This window comes from Heterodontus francisci, chromosome 6, assembly GCF_036365525.1.
Source record: "Heterodontus francisci isolate sHetFra1 chromosome 6, sHetFra1.hap1, whole genome shotgun sequence".
Taxonomy (NCBI): domain Eukaryota; kingdom Metazoa; phylum Chordata; class Chondrichthyes; order Heterodontiformes; family Heterodontidae; genus Heterodontus; species Heterodontus francisci.
The window spans coordinates 87,861,694-87,882,139 of NC_090376.1; the positions used below are offsets into that span (position 1 = coordinate 87,861,694).

The window sequence follows — 20,446 nt, forward strand, 5'->3', positions numbered from 1 at the left end:
AAGAAAATAAGAATACAAGAAAACATGTTTGTTTAATTTTCCACACTTTTAGAGGTCAAATTTTACCTTTTCCAAATCTTTCATTTAACCTGATTGTCCAGAATTCCAGCTTCCAGTCCCCAATTTGTTACGGACAGGTGGGAAATGGTATGGGTGGTTTCCACTGGTCACCTCCCAAATGAGCATAGATAGTATTTTATATAAATTATTGTTTCTGCTCCTGTGTTTTGTGGTCCAAATAAACAGCCAATGACAGGTTTTCTTATGAGCTTAAATAGAAGATTACATATTTATTGAACAATAATCACCCAAAATGTTCGCAACACATTCACTCTCCGTGAATACTCAAGAACAGATAGTCATAAGGTAAAAGGTAAGAGGCGTTAAGTGTTCAAGATGTCTGTTGCTTTCAGGAAACAACCTGTGGGATCCTCTTGGAAGGTAAATTTTAAAGTTTCAGGCCTATTTGCTGATTGCCTTGCCCTTGCTCTGTTGATGAAGTCTCCTGGCACTCAACACTTCAGTTCGAAGACGGTGCAGGTATTTCTTAGTTCAATTTTCACAGCTGGAAGAGTTATTCAAAAGGCAGTCTTTTATTTCTCTGCTGCAGTTGTAGCCAACTTATCTCATTAGGGTTCAACTGTCATAGCTGGAATAGATCTCTCCCTCTCAGCCTTGTGCTGGAATTCAAGATGGATTTTGATGTTCTCTCTCTGGCTGGAGATCTCAGACTGATGTTCTGATGTTCTGATGACTTTGGGAGCTTCAGGAGTCAGACTTGCGAGGGAGCACCTTGAACAGGGAGAGAATAAATACAGTGCCAGGCTCGGGGCCTTCACTTACCTTCGGGAGCTGAGAGGAGTCAGACATGCATGGGAGCAGCTAGACAGCTTCAGGAGTCAGCGTTGCTGACTGAGTTTGAAAGAAATTCAAACAGAGACATCACAGGAAAGCAGTAAGGTGATTGGTTGTTGAGTAACTGCTGTTAGGGAGTATCTGTAAATAGTTAGGTTAGTACACTGCTGGTAGGGTGTGTGTGAGTTAATTGTGTTAATATCTGGAAATTAGAAAAGAGAAAAATAAAAATTTATACAGCTACTTAATAATTAACTACAATTAATTAAGAGAGGCAAGCAGAAGGGAAGTAAGCTGATGAGTCTACTGTTCTGTTTTATTTTTAAGTGGTAAGGTTTATTGTCTTACCAAGGTTTAAATTAAAGCAGTAAGTGCTGACGAGGAGAGGCATTAATTTAAAAAAAAATTAAGCAAATTATTAATTAGTTACTTAAAATACACGAAGGATGACAGGGCAGGTGACGTGTTGCAGCTGCAGTATGTGGGAACTCATGGACACCGTGTGATTCACAGCAACCACGTTTGCAGTAAGTGTCTGCAGCTCGAGGAGCTTTGGTTCAGAGTCAGTGAGCTGGTGGCCAAGCTACAGACACTGTGATGCATTGTTCCAGAAGGCAGTGACACCCCTTATGATAGGGTCTTCTGATTTGGTCAGTGATCAGGGACAGGAGGATGTGACTGCGAGTGAGGTAGGTAAGGGGATTGAGAAGGCAGAAGTGGAGGAGGCTCAGCCATTAAAATTGTCCAACAGGTTTGTTGTTCTTTCAGCTTGTGTGGATGAGAGTGAGGGCTGCAGTGTGGATGAGCAAACTGACCATAGCACCATGGTACAGGAAGCGGTAGGAGACAGTATAGTCAGTGGGATAGATACAGTTCTCTGCAGCCAAGTGCGAGAGTCCAGAAGGCTTTGTTGCCTTACCTGGTGCAAGGGTTTGAGACATCGTCTCAGGGCTGGAGAGGAACTTGCAGTGGGAGGGGGATGATCCAGTTTTCGTGATCCGCATGCGTACCAACGACATAGGTAGGACTAAGAAAGAGGTTCTACATCAAGAGTATGAACAGCTTGGGGCTAACTGAAAAAGCAGAACCTCAAAAGTAATAATCTCTAGATTATTACCTGATCCATGAGCAAATTGGAGTAGGATAAATAAGATTATATAGTTAAATGCGTGGCTCAAAGATTGGTGTGGGAGAAATGGGTTTGGATTCATGAAGTACTAGCACCAGTACTGGGGAAAGTGGGAGCTGTACCGTTAGGATGGTATTCACCTGAACCGTGCTGGGACCAGTGCCGGTGAGTCATTTAAATTGGGCGGTTGAGAGGGCTTTAAGCTAAATAACGGGGAGAGGGATCAAGTGAAAGAAGATATGAGAAATTAAAGAGAGGACAAGGCAAGAGAGCAAAGTAACAATAAGGGAAATAATAATTAGAGCATGGCAGGAAGGGACAGAATGTAGAAAGTTAAGAGTGTGCAAGCAGCTAAGGCTAGAGGTTGCGTAAACAGTAAAAAGACGACTAAAGGCTTTGTATTTGAATGCGCATATCATTCGTAGCAAAAAATGAATTGATAGCTCAAATAGAAATAAATACGTCTGATCTGATAGCCATTACAGAGACATGGCTGCAAGATGACAAAGGCTGGGAACTGAATATTCATTGGTACATGATGTTTTGGAAGGACAGGAAACTAGGAAAGGGTGGACGGGTAGCTCTGTTAATTAAGGACGAAATTAGTTCAATAGAAAGAGGTGATTTTAGTTTTAAAAATCAAGATGTAGAATCAGTTTGAATAGAGATAAGAAATAGTAAAGGCCGGAAGTAACTTGTGGGAGTAGTTTATCGGCCCCTAACAGTAACCACATTGTAGGACAAGGTTTACAGGAAGAAATAATGGTGGCTTGTGAGAAAGGTATGACGATAATCATGGGTGATTTTAATCTGCAGATCGATTGGATGAATCAGATTGGCAAAGATGGCCTGGAAGATGAGTTCATGGAGTGTTTTCAGGACAGTTTTTTAGAGCAGCATGTTCCAGAACCAGCCAGAGAGCAGGCTACTCTAGGTCTGGTAATGTGTAATGAGACAGGATTAATTAATGACCTCATAGCAAAGGTGCCCCAAAGAAGCAGTGATTACAACATGATTGAATTTTGCATTCAGTTTGCCGGTGAAAAGAGTGGATCTAAGACTAGTGTTTTAAACTGAAATAAGGTTAATTATGAGGGTTTGAGGACGGAGCTGGCTAAAGTAAACTGGGAAATTAGAGTAAGGAATAGGTCATTAGAGGTGCAGTGGCAGACATTTAAGGAAATATTTCATAACGTTCAGCAAAGATACATTCCAGCGAGAAAGAAAGGCTCCAGGGGAAGGACGCACCATTTGTGGCTAGTGAAGGAAGTTAAAGATAGTATCAAATTGAAAGAAAAATTGAAGAATTTGGCAAAAAGTAATGGCAGGTGAGAAGATCGGACAGAATATTAAAAATAGCAAAGAATAATGAGAGAGAAATTAGAGTACGAGTAAAGCTAGCTAGAAATATGAAAACGGATAGTAAGAGTTTCTAGAGGTATTTAAAAAGGAAAAGAATAAGTAAAGTGAGTGTTGCTTATCTAGAGAGTGAGACTGGGGACTTAATAATGGAAAGTAAGGAAATGGAGGAGGAATTGAACAGATTTTTGCATCTGTCTTCACTGTTGAGGATACAAATAACATCCCAAAAATAATTGTAAATCAAGAGTTGAAAGGGATGGAGGAACTTAAAAAAATCACCATCACCAGGGAAAGTGTACTGAGAAAATTATTAGAACTAAAAGCTGACAAGTCCCCAGGTCCTGATGGACTCCATCCTAGGGAAGTGGCTGCTGAGATAGTGGATGCATTGGTTTTAATTTTCCAAAATTACCTAGATTCTGCAAAGGTCCATCAGATTGGAAGATAGCAAATGTAGCTCTGCTATTCAAGAAAGGAGGAAGACAGAAAGCAGGAAACTACTGGCCAGTTAGCTTAACATCTGTCATACGGAAACTGCTGGAATTTATTAGTAAGGAGGTTATAGCACGTCATTTAGAAAATCTCAATGCAATCAGGCAGAGTCAACATGGTTTTGTGAAAGGGAAATCATGGTTAACTAATTTATTAGAGTTGTTTGAGGAAGTGACAAGCAACATGGATAAAGGGGAACCTGTAGATGTGGTGTACGTGGATTTCCAGAAAGCATTTGACAAGGTGCCACCTCAATGGAGTGCCACAGGGCACTCTATATCTATATCAATGTCTTGGATGAAGGGACAGAAGTAATGGTTGCTATATTTGCTGAGGACACAAAGATAGGTTGGAAAGTAATCTGTTAAGAAGACATAAGGGGCTGAATTTTATTCGCGCCCCACACATTGCGGTGGCGCACTTTGAAGCCGGCGGCCTACAAGTCATTGCTGACATTTGCAACCTCCTGGAACAAGAACTCCTGCCAAGTGGACCAGGTAGGCACGCATTGCCACTTGTCACCAAGCCATTGGGATGCTGAAAATGTGATTCAGGTGCCTAGACAGAGCTGGGAGTTGCCCTTCAGTATGTAGTAATAAGGGTGTCCCGAATGATAGTTGCTTGCTTTATCTTGCACAACATGTTACAGCAACGAGGACTGGAGCTGCATAAAAAAGAGGAAAGGAAGACTTGCATTTATGTAATACCTTTCACAACCACCAGATGTCTCAAAGCACTTTGCAGCCAATCAAGTCCTATTTTTTTGAAGTGTAGTCACTGCTGTAATGTAGGGAACACAGCAGTTAATTTGCAAACAGCAAACTCTCACAAACAGCAATGTGATAATGACCAGATAATCTGTTCTACTGATGCTGATTGAGGAGGAAGGTGACAACTGTTCTGCATCATTGGAGGGGGACGAAGAGGGGGAATGACAGGAAAAGCAACTGAAGGAGACTGATGTGGCCAGGGTACCTGCAATCTACAAACTTAGCTGGCAGGGATGCACAGGATGGACATATCTGAGGCAGGAGAGCCATGTGGCACACCAATTCTGAACCCACTATGACTGTCCCCAGCCCCCAGCATTTCCACCCTCTCTCAGACTCCAATTAATCAATATTTACTATTGCGATATCATTTTCCTTAAGGCTGAAGGCCACTTGACATGTGATTTCCTTTTGGGAAACTACAAAGCTTTTCTCTTCCTTTTCCTATTACTCCTATGTGGTGCTTCCTCCATGGTTTCAGCAGAGCTGGGAGCAGGCTCCTCTTTCCCTTGCTCTGACTGCTCAGATGCTCATGGCTGACGTTCTCTGGATTTTGCACACCAAGTAGGAGCAGAGACCGTGCCCCCCCACCCCGCCATGTGCCCTCTCTCCATCTTACTTTGGTGCTGTGCGCAGGTGGCCATGATTTAAGTGTAAGCCTTCCCAGTGAGTGTTCGCAAGCAACAGTGGACATCACAGCTAAACCAATCCTTGGCCTTACCCATTGTTCACATCTGTGCACTTCCAGTAGGTACCTAATATAGTGCTGATTTTTCATTCCCGTACTCACTGAGGTCTCACAGTGTATGCAGCCATTGTTGAACAACAGAGAGGACAGCAAAGACACAGTATACAAAATGCTTAACTATTTCAGTACACTACACTCCCTCCCCATTTAAAAAAACAACTTATACATTAAATGTAAAATGGTTAATGTACATAATTTTCCAGAACACAATAGCAGTACCTGAAATTTAACAGGTTGAGTTGCATGCTTGTTGTTATTTTTATCCCAATTAAAACATATATGGCCAATATTGCCAGTGTAATTTACATTATAACTTTTTCCCCTTAATACCAGTATGTCTTTAAGAAAATTATCATTTGACAAGAAGTATGAAAAGAACAATTTATTTCTTCTTCCCTTCTACATACTTTCAATTAACCTATCTGGCTTCATTCTTTTTCTGTTTGGGTATCTTCTTCCATTTCCATTAACTTGACTCTGCTCTCTCAACATCTCAACTCTGAACTTTGACTTTGACTACCAACTCCACTTAATGGTTGGGACTGTAAAATTGATTGATTAGACTTAATCAGAGACCCTGACTCACTTTGCTGTACTGGTGGATTCTGTGATACTGGCAAACTTATAGCTTCTCTTTGACTTGCCCTTTCTTTCTGACTTTCACTTGGGACAATAGGAATTTGGCCTGCAGGATGTTTCTCACACTTTCCCTTTGTCAGATTTCTTCTTTCAAGCAAATGATCTCAATGACACTGATGGGGTCTCTCTCCAATTTTCACTAGATATATGAATGCACCTAGTCATTTTACAACCACTCCCAACACATACTTCTCCTTATCACCTCAGTGGTTTTTCACCATGACGTTCGAATACCACTGAGCTCTCTTAGTTTCATGCCTCATGTATCGTGACTCAGCTCCACTCTGTCTTGTTTTTCTTTTACTTTGCCATTGACGTCAGGCTTAAGCAAACTAAAATTTGTCCTAGGAGCATGTTTAAACACTAACTCGGAAGGTGAACAACCTATTGTAGAATGTAGGGTTATTCTGTAAGACAACAGAAAATTGTCTAGCCTGCATCTTGCCTGAAATGTGTAAATTACAGCCTTGCTTGTCACTTAGCAAATATTTCTGCAAAGACCTCTTCACAATTTGTAGATTTCTTTCTGAAGCACCATTTGATGCTAGGAGCTATTGTGGTAATGGAATGTTTGACTCCATTCTTATTCAGAAATATTTCAAACTCTTCTGTCACAAACTGTGGACCATTATCTGACACCAAACTTCTGGCAACCCATAAATTGCAAATCAACTTCTTAAAACCTCAATAGTTTTGGCACTTGGGGTACTGGGCATAAACTCAACATTTATCCACTTGCTATAGCTGTCGACTGAAACAAAATACTCTTTCCCTTCCACTTCAAAGAAATTGAAATGTATTCATTCCCATGGTTTTCTTGTGCTTTACCATGGAATGAAAGGAACCTTGGTTGGAGCATTTGGTCCTCCTTGCTCAAAGACCACTTTGTGCTCTCTTAGCACTTCCTCATTATCAGAGGTACTCTTACTGACCCCTACTGTAAATAACTTGGCCCAGTTTAACCATATGTTCTTCAGCCAATTTCTTCCCATCAGGGAGACTTTGTTCCTTCCTACTACTTCCCATGGCAAGTACTGGTATGCATCATCATATTCCATCTGAACACTAACTTCACCTCACACTGGAATATTGATATTGGAATAACTAGTCAGTTTCACACCAGTTTTGCATAAGGGAATGTGACTTAGGAACTTTCTGTGCTCTTCTTTTATTTTACTGGAATTATACCTTCAGCCCCTTTTCTCTCATCTTCCATGTACTGTTTTCCTTGCACTCTGACTGAGTACAACCTTTAATCTTCCTGCTCGGTTAACTTCTGTTTCCTATCATGTGCCCATTTGATGACTTCCAGGCTCCTGAACGAGTTTGATATCTACCATGACCTCGACCTGGAACTTTACCACGACCTGGAGCATTACTGTTTCCTCTACTCCTGCATGCCATCTGGATAATTTTTTTTATTCTTTCATGGGATGTGGGCATTGCTGGCTATCACTAATTTCCCTTGAGAAGATGGTCGTGAGCTGCCTTCTTGAACCACTATTGTTGGGAAGGAAGTTCCAGGATTTTGACCCAGCGACAGTGAAGGAACGGCGATATAGTTCGAAATCAAGATGATGCGTGGTTTGGAGGGAAACTTGCAGGTGGTGGTGTTCCCATGCATCTGCTGCCCTTGTCCTTCTAGGTGTTAGAGGTCTTTGGTTTGGAAGGTGTTGCTAAAGGAACTTGGTGAATTGCTCCAGTGCATCGTGTGGATGGTACACACTTGAGTGCTGTTGGAGCTGCACCCATCCAGGCAAGTGGAGAATATTCCATCACACTCCTGACTTGTGCTTTGTAGATGGTGGATGGGCTTTGGGAGTCAGGAGTGAGTTATTCACCGCAGAATTCCTAGCCTCTGACCTGCTCTTGTAGCCACAGTACTTATATCACTGGTGCACTTCAATTTCCGGTCAACCGCCAGGATGTTGATAGTGGGGGATTCAGCGATGGGTAATCTATTAAATGTCAAGGGGAGATGGTTGGATTCCCTCTTGTTAGAGATGGTCATTGCCTGGCACTTGTGTGGCATGAATGTAACTTGCCACTTATCAGCCCAAGCTTGAATGGTGTCCAGGTCTTGCTGCGTGGACTGGACTGCTTTAGTATCTGAGGCGTCGTGAATGATAGTGAACATTATGCAATCATCAGTGAACATCCCCACTTCTGACATTATGATGGAGGGAAGGTCATTGATGAAGTAGCTGAAGATGGTTGGGTCTAGGACATTATCCTGGACCTCCCCACAGATGTAGCATTTTGACTGGAAATGTGGGCATTTAGATGGTTGGTGGCTATCATGGTAATGGTAGCATCTAAATTTCTGACTCTGAGTCTGTGGTCTTGGCTGCCATGGCCTGGTTCCCACTGAAATCCAGTGGACCTCCCCTGCCGACTCAACAAAAGAACTTCCTTGTAATCTACAACTATCTCTTCCCACCATTTCCATGGCTGAGGCCTCATCACAGGCCTCCTTAAATGACAGCTTATTGTCTTTACTCAATGGCCTGGACTTTGTTGCTCTTTAGACCCCCAAACATCGTGTCTCTAAGGTTAACTTCTAAGTTCGCACCATACCGCAGTGCAAAAGAGTTTTTTTATTCAAGAATAGAATCTGCCACAGTCTCACTTGACAACTGCTTCCTTTCATGGAATGAACTCTCAGTGCCATTTCATTCTTTGTTGAGCGATAATATGAGTCCAGAATCTCATTGATTTCAGTCTAGTCCATAGTCCTGGGGTCTTGCAGGCATCATTAGTTGGACACCACATCAAAAGCATTTGGCCCCATCATGGTGAGGAAAACATTTACTTTATCCTCATCTCCTATTTTGTTAGCTTTCAGCCAAATGTGTAAATGTTGTTCATAATTACGCAGGTCCTCTTTGTTCGGGTTGAATTCCCCCATTGCCCCAAAATATGTCTTCAGTGCCCTTTTTTCAATTACGCACTGTGCTGACTCACTTAGTTGTACCTGAACATGATGTGCAGACACACCTGCAGCAATCTTTCAAATCACCCAAAGTTCCCCAAATTGACTTTGGGAGTTTCAAAACGTGCGTCACAATGTTCTTCAGACAGTAATCTCTTGAATGAATTGTAAAAAAAAGATATCCCATCTCTTTGCCATTTTTCAGTTGTGTATTCACTGAGTTTGTCTAACATGAGTCGAACAGTGCAAGCAACCATTGCTGAACAAACTTTATTTACACCTCCCCAACAGAGTGGCAGTATACAAAATGCTCAGCTATTTCAATAGGCTGCGTTTGCTGACAACGTGACCTCTAGGTGACCCTGCAGTGGCACGTGCGCAAATGCAGCCTCTGCTACTAACACGTCACAGTCTGCGAAGTCAGACAGCTGCCAGGACTAAAGATGGCGCTGCTCAAATAATCACACAAAGGCAACCTAAACACATGGCAGCACCGAATGGCCGGAGGGAGATAGTGAGCAGGCCGGGGAGGGAGATAGTGAGTGGGCCGGGGCGGGGGAGTGGGGGAGGGTGGGAGGAGAGATATAGTAAGTGGGCCGGGGGAGTGGTGGGTGGGCGGGGAGGCAAGCGAGAGGGCGGGAAGGAGGAGAGCGCACCCGTCACCATCAAGATCTTGGGCCGTGCTCTACCTGCTTCCTCCACCCCCACTCTGCCCGCATTCCGCGATGATATCATCTGCACATGTGCCAACCAGTCCTGGCAATGCGGAACACAGCGCATGCGCAGAGCAGGAGCCAATCTGTGCATGTGCGCAGATTGGCGCAGTCTGATAACGTCAGCTGCCGGCTGGGTTGTCAATAATCACTTTGATTTCAATACACTAAATTGGTGCTTCAACCGATTTCATTTGTTCCATCATTAGCAGCTGTGCCTTCAAATGCCTAAGCTCTAAGCTCCCCAATGTACCCCCCCAAAACCTCTCTGCCTCTCCACCTCCCCTGTTATAAGACGCTCATTGAAACGTACTTCTTTGATCAAGCTTTTGGCCACCTGTCCTAATATCTCATATGACTTGTTAATTTTTGTCTGATAATGCTCCTGTGAAGTGCTTTGGGATGTTTTATTACATTAAAGGTGCCAAAGAAATGCAATTTGTTTTGGTAGTTGATTGTAGCAACCCCATCAATGTTAATTTGACAGAGATGAATGATTGCACCAGGACCTTCCTCGGTCTGTATGGGTCAGAGATGAATAATTTACCTCTGAGCCGTCAGGACTCTGATGATTCCACATTTCGGATCAGTTCAAAGATCATGTTTCGTTTAACTCATAACATCTGATTAATGAACTTTGACATGCAATGAAATTAAAAGGAGGATTTGATTCATACCTGTGAGTGAATCTTTGGAATTATGCAATACTAAACTGGAGAGATTTTATTCAATCAGGAGCTTCATCAAGCATCTAAAAATAGAAAAAAATACAATGTTTTTTGTACAAAGCTTTATGCTCTGAATCCACTATCCCTAGTTAGCTTAATGTGTTTGTAAAACACTTGCTCATTCTTTAGATTTCAAAGGGCTTATGTTGCAAAACACAAGAGCAAGATGTATAGTGGAATTATGTAATAAATACTTTATCATGCAGTTTGGAAATGGTTTAACAAATATTTTCAGTAATCAATGCTTTCCTGTAATAATCCAACTTTATCTGTTACACATTTTCCCTATATTAACTCTTTATTAATCGAGTCGTATCAGTTGTGCTATAGTTGGTGGGCTAGCCCAACTTCCACAGTGTTCCTCATTTCTTTCCCTCACTGGAAAGCACTTGTTACTGAAATCAGGATGTCCAAAGCTATTTAGGACACATCAAGAACACGGATCCAGTTGGCATGTCCAATTCTCAGTTTTCTAACATTATCATCATGAGCCACATCCATACTTAAAAGGTGCTGAAATGCACTAAGACTTAGCAATTATCAGTCAACAGGAGGAATAATCAATTAGTCTAAAGAAAGAAAATAAAGAAATTGTATTTATATAGTGCTTGTCATGACCTTGCCATGCTAAAGCACTTTACCACCAATGAAGTTTTGAACTGTGGTCCTGTAGGGAAAATGGCAGCCAATGTGTGCACAGATATCTTTCACAAACAGCAATGTGATAATGCCCAGATAATCTGTTGGTTAAGGGATAAATAAATATTGGCCAGGACAACTGCCCTACTCTTCTATAAATAATGGGACTTCAGCAAACAACCTTCTGACTTTGAGGGAAAAGTAAACCAACTGAACCATGGCTGATGCTAATTTAATTTAGCTTGGTCTAAATTTTGACCTACTTTGATGTATGTCACTAAAAAGTAAACACAGCTGATATTTCAATTAGTTTGTAATCTGCCTTGTTCCCACAACTGATAAGTATCGCAATGGTGGTTGCCAGAGCTGAACCTCACTCTGTACTATCTCTAAACAAATAAAAACATAGTAGGCATTTGAAATTGCCTTGGCTTGTAAAGTGCCCCAAATCATAAAAGACATATGAATTACTATTACATCAAATGTGCGTCTTTTCAGCCACAGTTCACTGAGTTTTTTGCTAATAATTTTAAGAATTGACCACATTTTCTCGGCTGACATTTCAGTTCAGTACTGAGGGAGTGCTGCATTGTTGGATTTGCTGTCTTTTGAATGAGATGTTAAATTGAAACCTAATCTGCGAAAACAGGCTGACTTAAAAGATCAAATGGCACTATCCAAAGAAGTGCAATGAAATTTTCATGGTGTCCTGGTTGACATTTATCCCATACACAACACCAGCAAAGCAGATTACCTGGTTGTAATCTCATTGTTGTTTGTGGGACCTTGCTGTGTGCAAATTGATTACCATGTTCACCTCCTTAACAACAGAAAATGCATTTCAAACCTTATTCTTTGGCTGTGAAGTATTTTGGTACCTTCTGAGGCAATGAAAGGTACTGTATAAATCAAAGTCTTTCTTTTTTAAGGTATGTTTTTTGTCAGGCAAACCCCCACCTGCCAAGACTGAGGCACACATTATTTCGCCACATGAACAAAAACTTAAAATTGCAAGCCCTGACCGGAAGGACATTTGCATAGTACCAGACAATATTGAAACAATGGGGAGCCAGAAATTGCTTCCGCAATACACAGAAGTGGTCAAACCAGCTTAAGTCACATGACGAGCTGGCTGGAATTTTTGAATTTGAACTTCCAACAAAGGATTTGAACTGAGAATGCTTTGTGATCATGAACTGAGAACATCTCCTCTCCTGTCTGCCTGCTCCATCTCTTTCCCATGGTACTTGTGATGACATGTAAACTCAAAGAGAGAACAATCTCCTACGTCAACAAGGTTTAAGATAAATACTGGGCCCCAATGAAATGCAAGACCATATCTTCAGTCGAGGACTACAGTGAGTTCGAGAAACAGTAACAAGATATTGCCTCAAACTGTTCTACCTGTCTTTTCTTCTGCTCTTTTCTGTCCCTATTTGCATGTGTGTATCGCGTATGCCTGCTAGTGTGGGCATGTCATATATCCAAAAGTGTGAACCGTATTAGAATTTAAGTTTGAATAAAATTTCATCTTTCTTCTTTAAACCTGACAAAGCCTGTGTGAATTGGTTTATTTGTCTTACAATTAGAAAACTGTGAACAAGGATTCACAGAAAGGGGAGCTCAAAACACAGTGTGTTTAAAATTAAACTCTGTCACAATAAGACCAGGTGAAGATCGTAACAGACCCCTCGACACATTTCTCACCTGGTCATAACACTTTTTTGAATGACACAAGAGTTGATTTTTAGTGCAGGGTGGGAACATAACAAACGTACCATCTAAAAGATGCACTGCAACAACTCACCAAAACTCCTTCGACAGCACCTTCCAAACTCGCGCCCTCTACCACCTAGAAGGACAAGGGCAGCAGATGCATGGGAACACCACCACCTGCGAGTTCCCCTCCAAGCCATACACCATCCTGACTTGGAACTATATCGTCGTTCCTTCACTGTTGCTGGGTCAAAATCCTGGAACTCCTTTCCTAACAACACTGTTGGTTTACCTACACCCCAAGGTTCAAGAAGGCAGCTCACCACCACCTTCTGAAGGGCAATTAGTGATGGGCTATAAATTGCCTAGCCAGCAATGCCCACATTCCATGAACGAATAAAAAAAAAGTGTGCCAATTTAGGAGTGGCAGCAAGATGGCTCAGCTAATTTTAACATGCTGCTTTCTGACCAAAAGGACTGGGAAGTTGGTGGGCACCAGCCCCACAAGAAAGGTTCTTGGCACAAGGTAAGTGATGCGGAGAGTTCTGGGAGGGAGAGGGTGATGTCAGGGCAAAGCCCAATGGAGCACTCCTACTGGCCTGCAAAGGAACCTGAAAAAAAAAACTTACCTTACTGGGCCTCTTCTGGCACAGGCACGGGTACTGACACCTGTTCTGACAGATTTTGCCTAGCTGGGAAACCAGTACTGCTCCCCTGCTCAGGCCTTGGGTGAAAATAGTGGATTGGGCCCAATCTGCATATTAAGGAGGACCCCATCCGCTTGGGTGGGTGTCCTTGCTACCTGCAATTTAAAATTACAGTCAGTCAGATTGGGAATGGTGTAAGTCCCCTATTCCATTACTCCTGCCTGGTGGAGGAGTAAGAATTGCCCTCATATTTTAAAGTGCCAGCACACACTGTCAATATCCATCACTCTTTGCAGTCATTTTGCATGAAGGAATTTATTTCACTGCCTTGTCAATAGTGGCAGAGGCATTGTACTAGCAGATTCAAAGCTAAGCATGGAAGTGGTTCCTGTCAGTAGTACTCCAAAGAATTTGACATCACTGGACAAACAATAATACTGTTGTTCAGAAATCTGTTTGCTTTGTTTTGTTCAAAGTTCTTCAAGAAAAAACATTCAAATGAACATTTAATATGATGCACTTCCATTCATGACCGCTATCAAAAATTGCATCTGCATTCTAAACCATCTAATGACATTATGGCCTGATTACATCTTGTTGTTATCCGACTTGCAGATAATGTGCTGCACCTGTATAAAAGGTACATTATGTAATAGTGTAGTAAATATTGCTTCAGACAGATCTTTATCTAAGTTTGCAGCCATTACGGAAACATTAGTTTGAATTGAAGACCACTTGTACAGTTGAAGTTACATATAGACTCATAGAAACATAGAATCATAGAGTGGTTACAGCACAGAGGAGGCCATTCAGCCCATCGTGTCCGTGCCAGCTCTCTGCAAGAGCAACTCACCTAGTCCCACTCGCCTTCCTTTTCCCCGTGGCCCTGCAAATTTTTTCTATTCAGATAATTAGCCAATTCCCTTTTGAAAGCCACCATTGAAACTGCCTCCACCACACTCTCAGGCATTGCATTCCAGATCATAACCATTCACTGTGAAAAAAAAGTTTTCCTTATGTTGCCATTGCTTCTTTTACCAAACACCTTAAATCGGTGTCCTCTGGAGTTCCTGGAGTAACTGAAGTTCCTTATCCCTAGAACCATCTTGTGAATCTTTTCTGCACCCTCTCCAATGCCTTCACATCCTTCCAAAAGTGTGATGCCCAGAACTGGACACATATAGTTAGCACATACATTCCAGTAATAAATAAGAGGTTTCTGGGCACTGGAATAATCTGAAGGCTCTATGAATAATTGCAGAGGAAGATAAGCTTCAATCATTTTTTTCATTTCCAAATACCCATTTACAGGAAAACTGAGCATAAGATAGCTTCATGTTTTGTAAAAGCCATTATTTATATTCAATTCTTCTAACACAGCTGTTGAGGGATGTTGAAAATAATAGTTTATTCAAATTTGCATCGGCAAATGTAGCATAACTCATTTCAAGAAAAGTTTGAGTGAGACAAAAATTAGAAATTCTTTTGTAACTCCTGCAATTATTCCAAATGCCCTTGTATGGTATTGTAGGCTAAGCAATAAAAGAGTCAAATCCCCAATTCCTTTACTGTTGGCAAGCTTATGTGCTCAAGTTAGTGAAGTTAACTAGATATATTTTCTTAGTCAATTTTTTATGGAGTTTATCAATTGTAGTGCACAGGGCCTTATTTTATGTCATTCCTTAACTTACGTTAATGTTTCTTCTTGTGGAACAGTAAAATTCACAATTGCAATTGCACTGCTGTGTTTATTGCAATTTCTCTTCAGTTTCAAATCTGTCTCTGGCGTCAATTTACCAATTGCAGTATGAGATAGATTTTGTGCATCAGGGCTAAGTCTTGAGTATTATCTCTTGTGTGGTTTGTATCTTGAAGAGGCGGTTTCAAAAGTACAGATTGAGTTGGACAATATAGATAAGTGGACAGAACATTACCTAGACAGCATTTAGACTTAATGAATGGTGTTTAACAAGCTAAGGATGAAGCTTAGGAGATTCAACACGAAACATGTCCAGAGCAACAATCTGGTCTAGTTCTCCAGAGACCTCAGTTAATAATCTAGAGAACATGGGCTGAAGCCCCCGATGATGTGTGAGAGGTTGGGAGTTCCGTCCCTGTCAACTGTGTCTGTGCAATTTTTAAAAGGCTTCAAACCCTTCCACTGAATTTGAATTTTTCAAGTGAGAGGCATTATAAATTTTAAGTAAAAACTTTCATAAAAGTTTCAAGCCCCTCTCCTACCCCCAATGACTAAACAATTTATTACTTGCCCTCTATCCCCTCAAAAAACTTGCGATACCAACCTTTCCCCCCAAAGTTTATGATCTTAGAACTTTATCCCTTCCCACCACCTCCTAGACCAATCAAAAAGGTTTCACCCTGCTCCCCCACCCTCCTGCCCTGAAAACCTACCTCCTCCCACCCCCCATCAGTGTTCCACATCGGATCTCCTGATGGAGTTTCAAAGGCGCAGGAGTCCTGGCAACCGACCGGAATATGGCAGCGGGAAGGATAACGGGAGCAGAAGGTCATTAATTCATTAATTTACATTCATTTAAATATTTAAATGCTGCTCCCATTGCCGAGCGGTTGGGGGGCGTGGGCGCCGCTACGAGGCCTCGCTGTTGGGGTGGGGTGGGGCCTTACTGGTGGTCGAGGCCCGTGGAGGGCCTCTCCCAGAGGCATTTTCCGGGCCCCACCCACCACGACCCCCGACGTCGGGGGGCTGGTAAAATACACCCCCATGAGCTCAAATTCCACCATGGCAGTTTGAGAAGCTAAATTCCATTTAATCAGTAAAAGTGACCTGTGATGATGTATGAAGTACTCAGACTGTTAAAGTGGTATCACAACATTCCCCTTTCCTAAAATGGAAATACATAAAAGATAAACTATGAACATGATGAAAGAAAACAGTTTTGAGAAATATTTACGGCGGCAATGACTTTCAAGTCTTTCAGTCAAGTGTCTCCATAATGTTCAGGTGGTCTACTGACTTGGCCTGATCTTGTCACTGTGTAACTTGGTTGAGAACTGGACTTGTCAATTTTTTTCTCTTGCCAAGCCTGTTTGTTCTAACAGACATCTTGTCCTTGAACGCTACATTTGACACTTTCCTTCACTACGTTCTGTGGTTTGGAATGTGAATGTGTTCTCAAAGCAATAGGGTTGTCAGGCACAATGTTGTTAGCTAGTTTCCAAAGCTGGTGCCAGTTTTTCCTTAGTACTGCTCCAGGTGGCGAGACCCTTTGTTATTTCAAGTTTCTTTGCCTTTTGCTTGAAAGTGACTCACACCCGGGCAGCTAGGAGTTTTAAATCTTCAATATTTTATGAATTTAATTTGTCATGGGATCTGTCTCCCTGCTGTATCAACTCCTTAGTATTAAATGAGTCAATGTGTTTTGATTCTAGCCCTGTAGAGAAGAAAATAAGAATACAAGAAAACATGTTTGTTTAATTTTCCACACTTTTAGAGGTCAAATTTTACCTTTTCCAAATCTCTCATTTAACCTGATTGTCCAGAATTCCAGCTTCCAGTCCCCAATTTGTTACGGACAGGTGGGAAATGGTATGGGTGGTTTCCACTGGTCACCTCCCAAATGAGCATAGATAGTATTTTATATAAATTATTGTTTCTGCTCCTGTGTTTTGTGGTCCAAATAAACAGCCAATGACAGGTTTTCTTATGAGCTTAAATAGAAGATTACATATTTATTGAACAATAATCACCCAAAATGTTCGCAACACATTCACTCTCCGTGAATACTCAAGAAAAGATAGTCATAAGGTAAAAGGTAAGAGGCGTTAAGTGTTCAAGATGTCTGTTGCTTTCAGGAAACAACCTGTGGGATCCTCTTGGAAGGTAAATTTTAAAGTTTCAGGCCCATTTACTGATTGCCTTGCCCTTGCTCTGTTGATGAAGTCTCCTGGCACTCAACACTTCAGTTCGAAGACGGTGCAGGTATTTCTTAGTTCAATTTTCACAGCTGGAAGAGTTATTCAAAAGGCAGTCTTTTATTTCTCTGCTGCAGTTGTAGCCAACTTATCTCATTAGGGTTCAACTGTCATAGCTGGAATAGATCTCTCCCTCTCAGCCTTGTGCTGGAATTCAAGATGGATTTTGATGTTCTCTCTCTGGCTGGAGATCTCAGACTGATGTTCTGATGTTCTGATGACTTTGGGAGCTTCAGGAGTCAGACTTGCGAGGGAGCACCTTGAACAGGGAGAGAATAAATACAGTGCCAGGCTCGGGGCCTTCACTTACCTTCGGGAGCTGAGAGGAGTCAGACATGCATGGGAGCAGCTAGACAGCTTCAGGAGTCAGCGTTGCTGACTGAGTTTGAAAGAAATTCAAACAGTGACATCACAGGAAAGCAGTAAGGTGATTGGTTGTTGAGTAACTGCTGTTAGGGAGTATCTGTAAATAGCTAGGTTAGTACACTGCTGGTAGGGTGTGTGTGAGTTAATTGTGTTAATATCTGGAAATTAGAAAAGAGAAAAATAAAAATTTATACAGCTACTTAATAATTAACTACAATTAATTAAGAGAGGCAAGCAGAAGGGAAGTAAGCTGATGAGTCTACTGTTCTGTTTTATTTTTAAGTGGTAAGGTTTATTGTCTTACCAAGGTTTAAATTAAAGCAGTAAGTGCTGACGAGGAGAGGCATTAATTTAAAAAAAAATTAAGCAAATTATTAATTAGTTGCTTAAAATACACGAAGGATGACAGGGCAGGTGACGTGTTGCAGCTGCAGTATGTGGGAACTCATGGACACCGTGTGATTCACAGCAACCACGTCTGCAGTAAGTGTCTGCAGCTCGAGGAGCTTTGGTTCAGAGTCAGTGAGCTGGTGGCCAAGCTACAGACACTGTGATGCATTGTTCCAGAAGGCAGTGACACCCCTTATGATAGGGTCTTCTGATTTGGTCAGTGATCAGGGACAGGAGGATGTGACTGCGAGTGAGGTAGGTAAGGGGATTGAGAAGGCAGAAGTGGAGGAGGCTCAGCCATTAAAATTGTCCAACAGGTTTGTTGTTCTTTCAGCTTGTGTGGATGAGAGTGAGGGCTGCAGTGTGGATGAGCAAACTGACCATAGCACCATGGTACAGGAAGCGGTAGGAGACAGTATAGTCAGTGGGATAGATACAGTTCTCTGCAGCCAAGTGCGAGAGTCCAGAAGGCTTTGTTGCCTTACCTGGTGCAAGGGTTTGAGACATCGTCTCAGGGCTGGAGTGGAACTTGCAGTGGGAGGGGGATGATCCAGTTTTCGTGATCCGCATGCGTACCAACGACATAGGTAGGACTAAGAAAGAGGTTCTACATCAAGAGTATGAACAGCTTGGGGCTAACTGAAAAAGCAGAACCTCAAAAGTAATAATCTCTAGATTATTACCTGATCCATGAGCAAATTGGAGTAGGATAAATAAGATTATATAGTTAAATGCGTGGCTCAAAGATTGGTGTGGGAGAAATGGGTTTGGATTCATGAAGTACTAGCACCAGTACTGGGGAAAGTGGGAGCTGTACCGTTAGGATGGTATTCACCTGAACCGTGCTGGGACCAGTGCCGGTGAGTCATTTAAATTGGGCGGTTGAGAGGGCTTTAAGCTAAATAGCGGGGAGAGGGATCAAGTGAAAGAAGATATGAGAAATTAAAGAGAGGACAAGGCAAGAGAGCAAAGTAACAATAAGGGAAATAATAATTAGAGCATGGCAGGAAGGGACAGAATGTAGAAAGTTAAGAGTGTGCAAGCAGCTAAGGCTAGAGGTTGCGTAAACAGTAAAAAGACGACTAAAGGCTTTGTATTTGAATGCGCATATCATTCGTAGCAAAAAATGAATTGATAGCTCAAATAGAAATAAATACGTCTGATCTGATAGCCATTACAGAGACATGGCTGCAAGATGACAAAGGCTGGGAACTGAATATTCATTGGTACATGATGTTTTGGAAGGACAGGAAACTAGGAAAGGGTGGACGGGTAGCTCTGTTAATTAAGGACGAAATTAGTTCAATAGAAAGAGGTGATTTTAGTTTTAAAAATCAAGATGTAGAATCAGTTTGAATAGAGATAAGAAATAGTAAAGGCCGGAAGTAACTTGTGGGAGTAGTTTATCGGCCCCTAACAGTAACCACATTGTAGGACAAGGTTTACAGGAAGAAATAATGGTGGCTTGTGAGAAAGGTATGACGATAATCATGGGTGATTTTAATCTGCAGATCGATTGGATGAATCAGATTGGCAAAGATAGCCTGGAAGATGAGTTCATGGAGTGTTTTCAGGACAGTTTCTTAGAGCAGCATGTTCCAGAACCAGCCAGAGAGCAGGCTACTCTAGGTCTGGTAATGTGTAATGAGACAGGATTAATTAATGACCTCATAGCAAAGGTGCCCCAAAGAAGCAGTGATTACAACATGATTGAATTTTGCATTCAGTTTGCCGGTGAAAAGAGTGGATCTAAGACTAGTGTTTTAAACTGAAATAAGGTTAATTATGAGGGTTTGAGGACGGAGCTGGCTAAAGTAAACTGGGAAATTAGAGTAAGGAATAGGTCATTAGAGGTGCAGTGGCAGACATTTAAGGAAATATTTCATAACGTTCAGCAAAGATACATTCCAGCGAGAAAGAAAGGCTCCAGGGGAAGGACGCACCATTTGTGGCTAGTGAAGGAAGTTAAAGATAGTATCAAATTGAAAGAAAAATTGAAGAATTTGGCAAAAAGTAGTGGCAGGTGAGAAGATCGGACAGAATATTAAAAATAGCAAAGAATAATGAGAGAGAAATTAGAGTACGAGTAAAGCTAGCTAGAAATATGAAAACGGATAGTAAGAGTTTCTAGAGGTATTTAAAAAGGAAAAGAATAAGTAAAGTGAGTGTTGCTTATCTAGAGAGTGAGACTGGGGACTTAATAATGGAAAGTAAGGAAATGGAGGAGGAATTGAACAGATTTTTGCATCTGTCTTCACTGTTGAGGATACAAATAACATCCCAAAAATAATGGTAAATCAAGAGTTGAAAGGGATGGAGGAACTTAAAAAAATCACCATCACCTGGGAAAGTGTACTGAGAAAATT

General features: G+C 41.6%; 1 long non-coding RNA gene across 3 annotated transcripts in view; it reads right to left on the minus strand.

Moving 5' to 3' along the window:
- Nucleotides 1–20,446, minus strand: part of LOC137371424 (uncharacterized) — a 48,281-nt gene that overhangs the window by 13,752 nt on the left and 14,083 nt on the right. For 2 of the 3 annotated variants that reach the window (XR_010975220.1, XR_010975221.1), the window contains exons 3-4: nt 10,318–10,391; nt 844–4,502 (exon numbers count right to left, since the gene is read on the minus strand). This is a non-coding gene — a long non-coding RNA (uncharacterized lncRNA). Of the gene's footprint in view, nt 1–2; nt 4,503–10,317; nt 10,392–20,446 lie in introns of those variants that run through there. The other variant, XR_010975219.1, reaches the window with a different exon arrangement.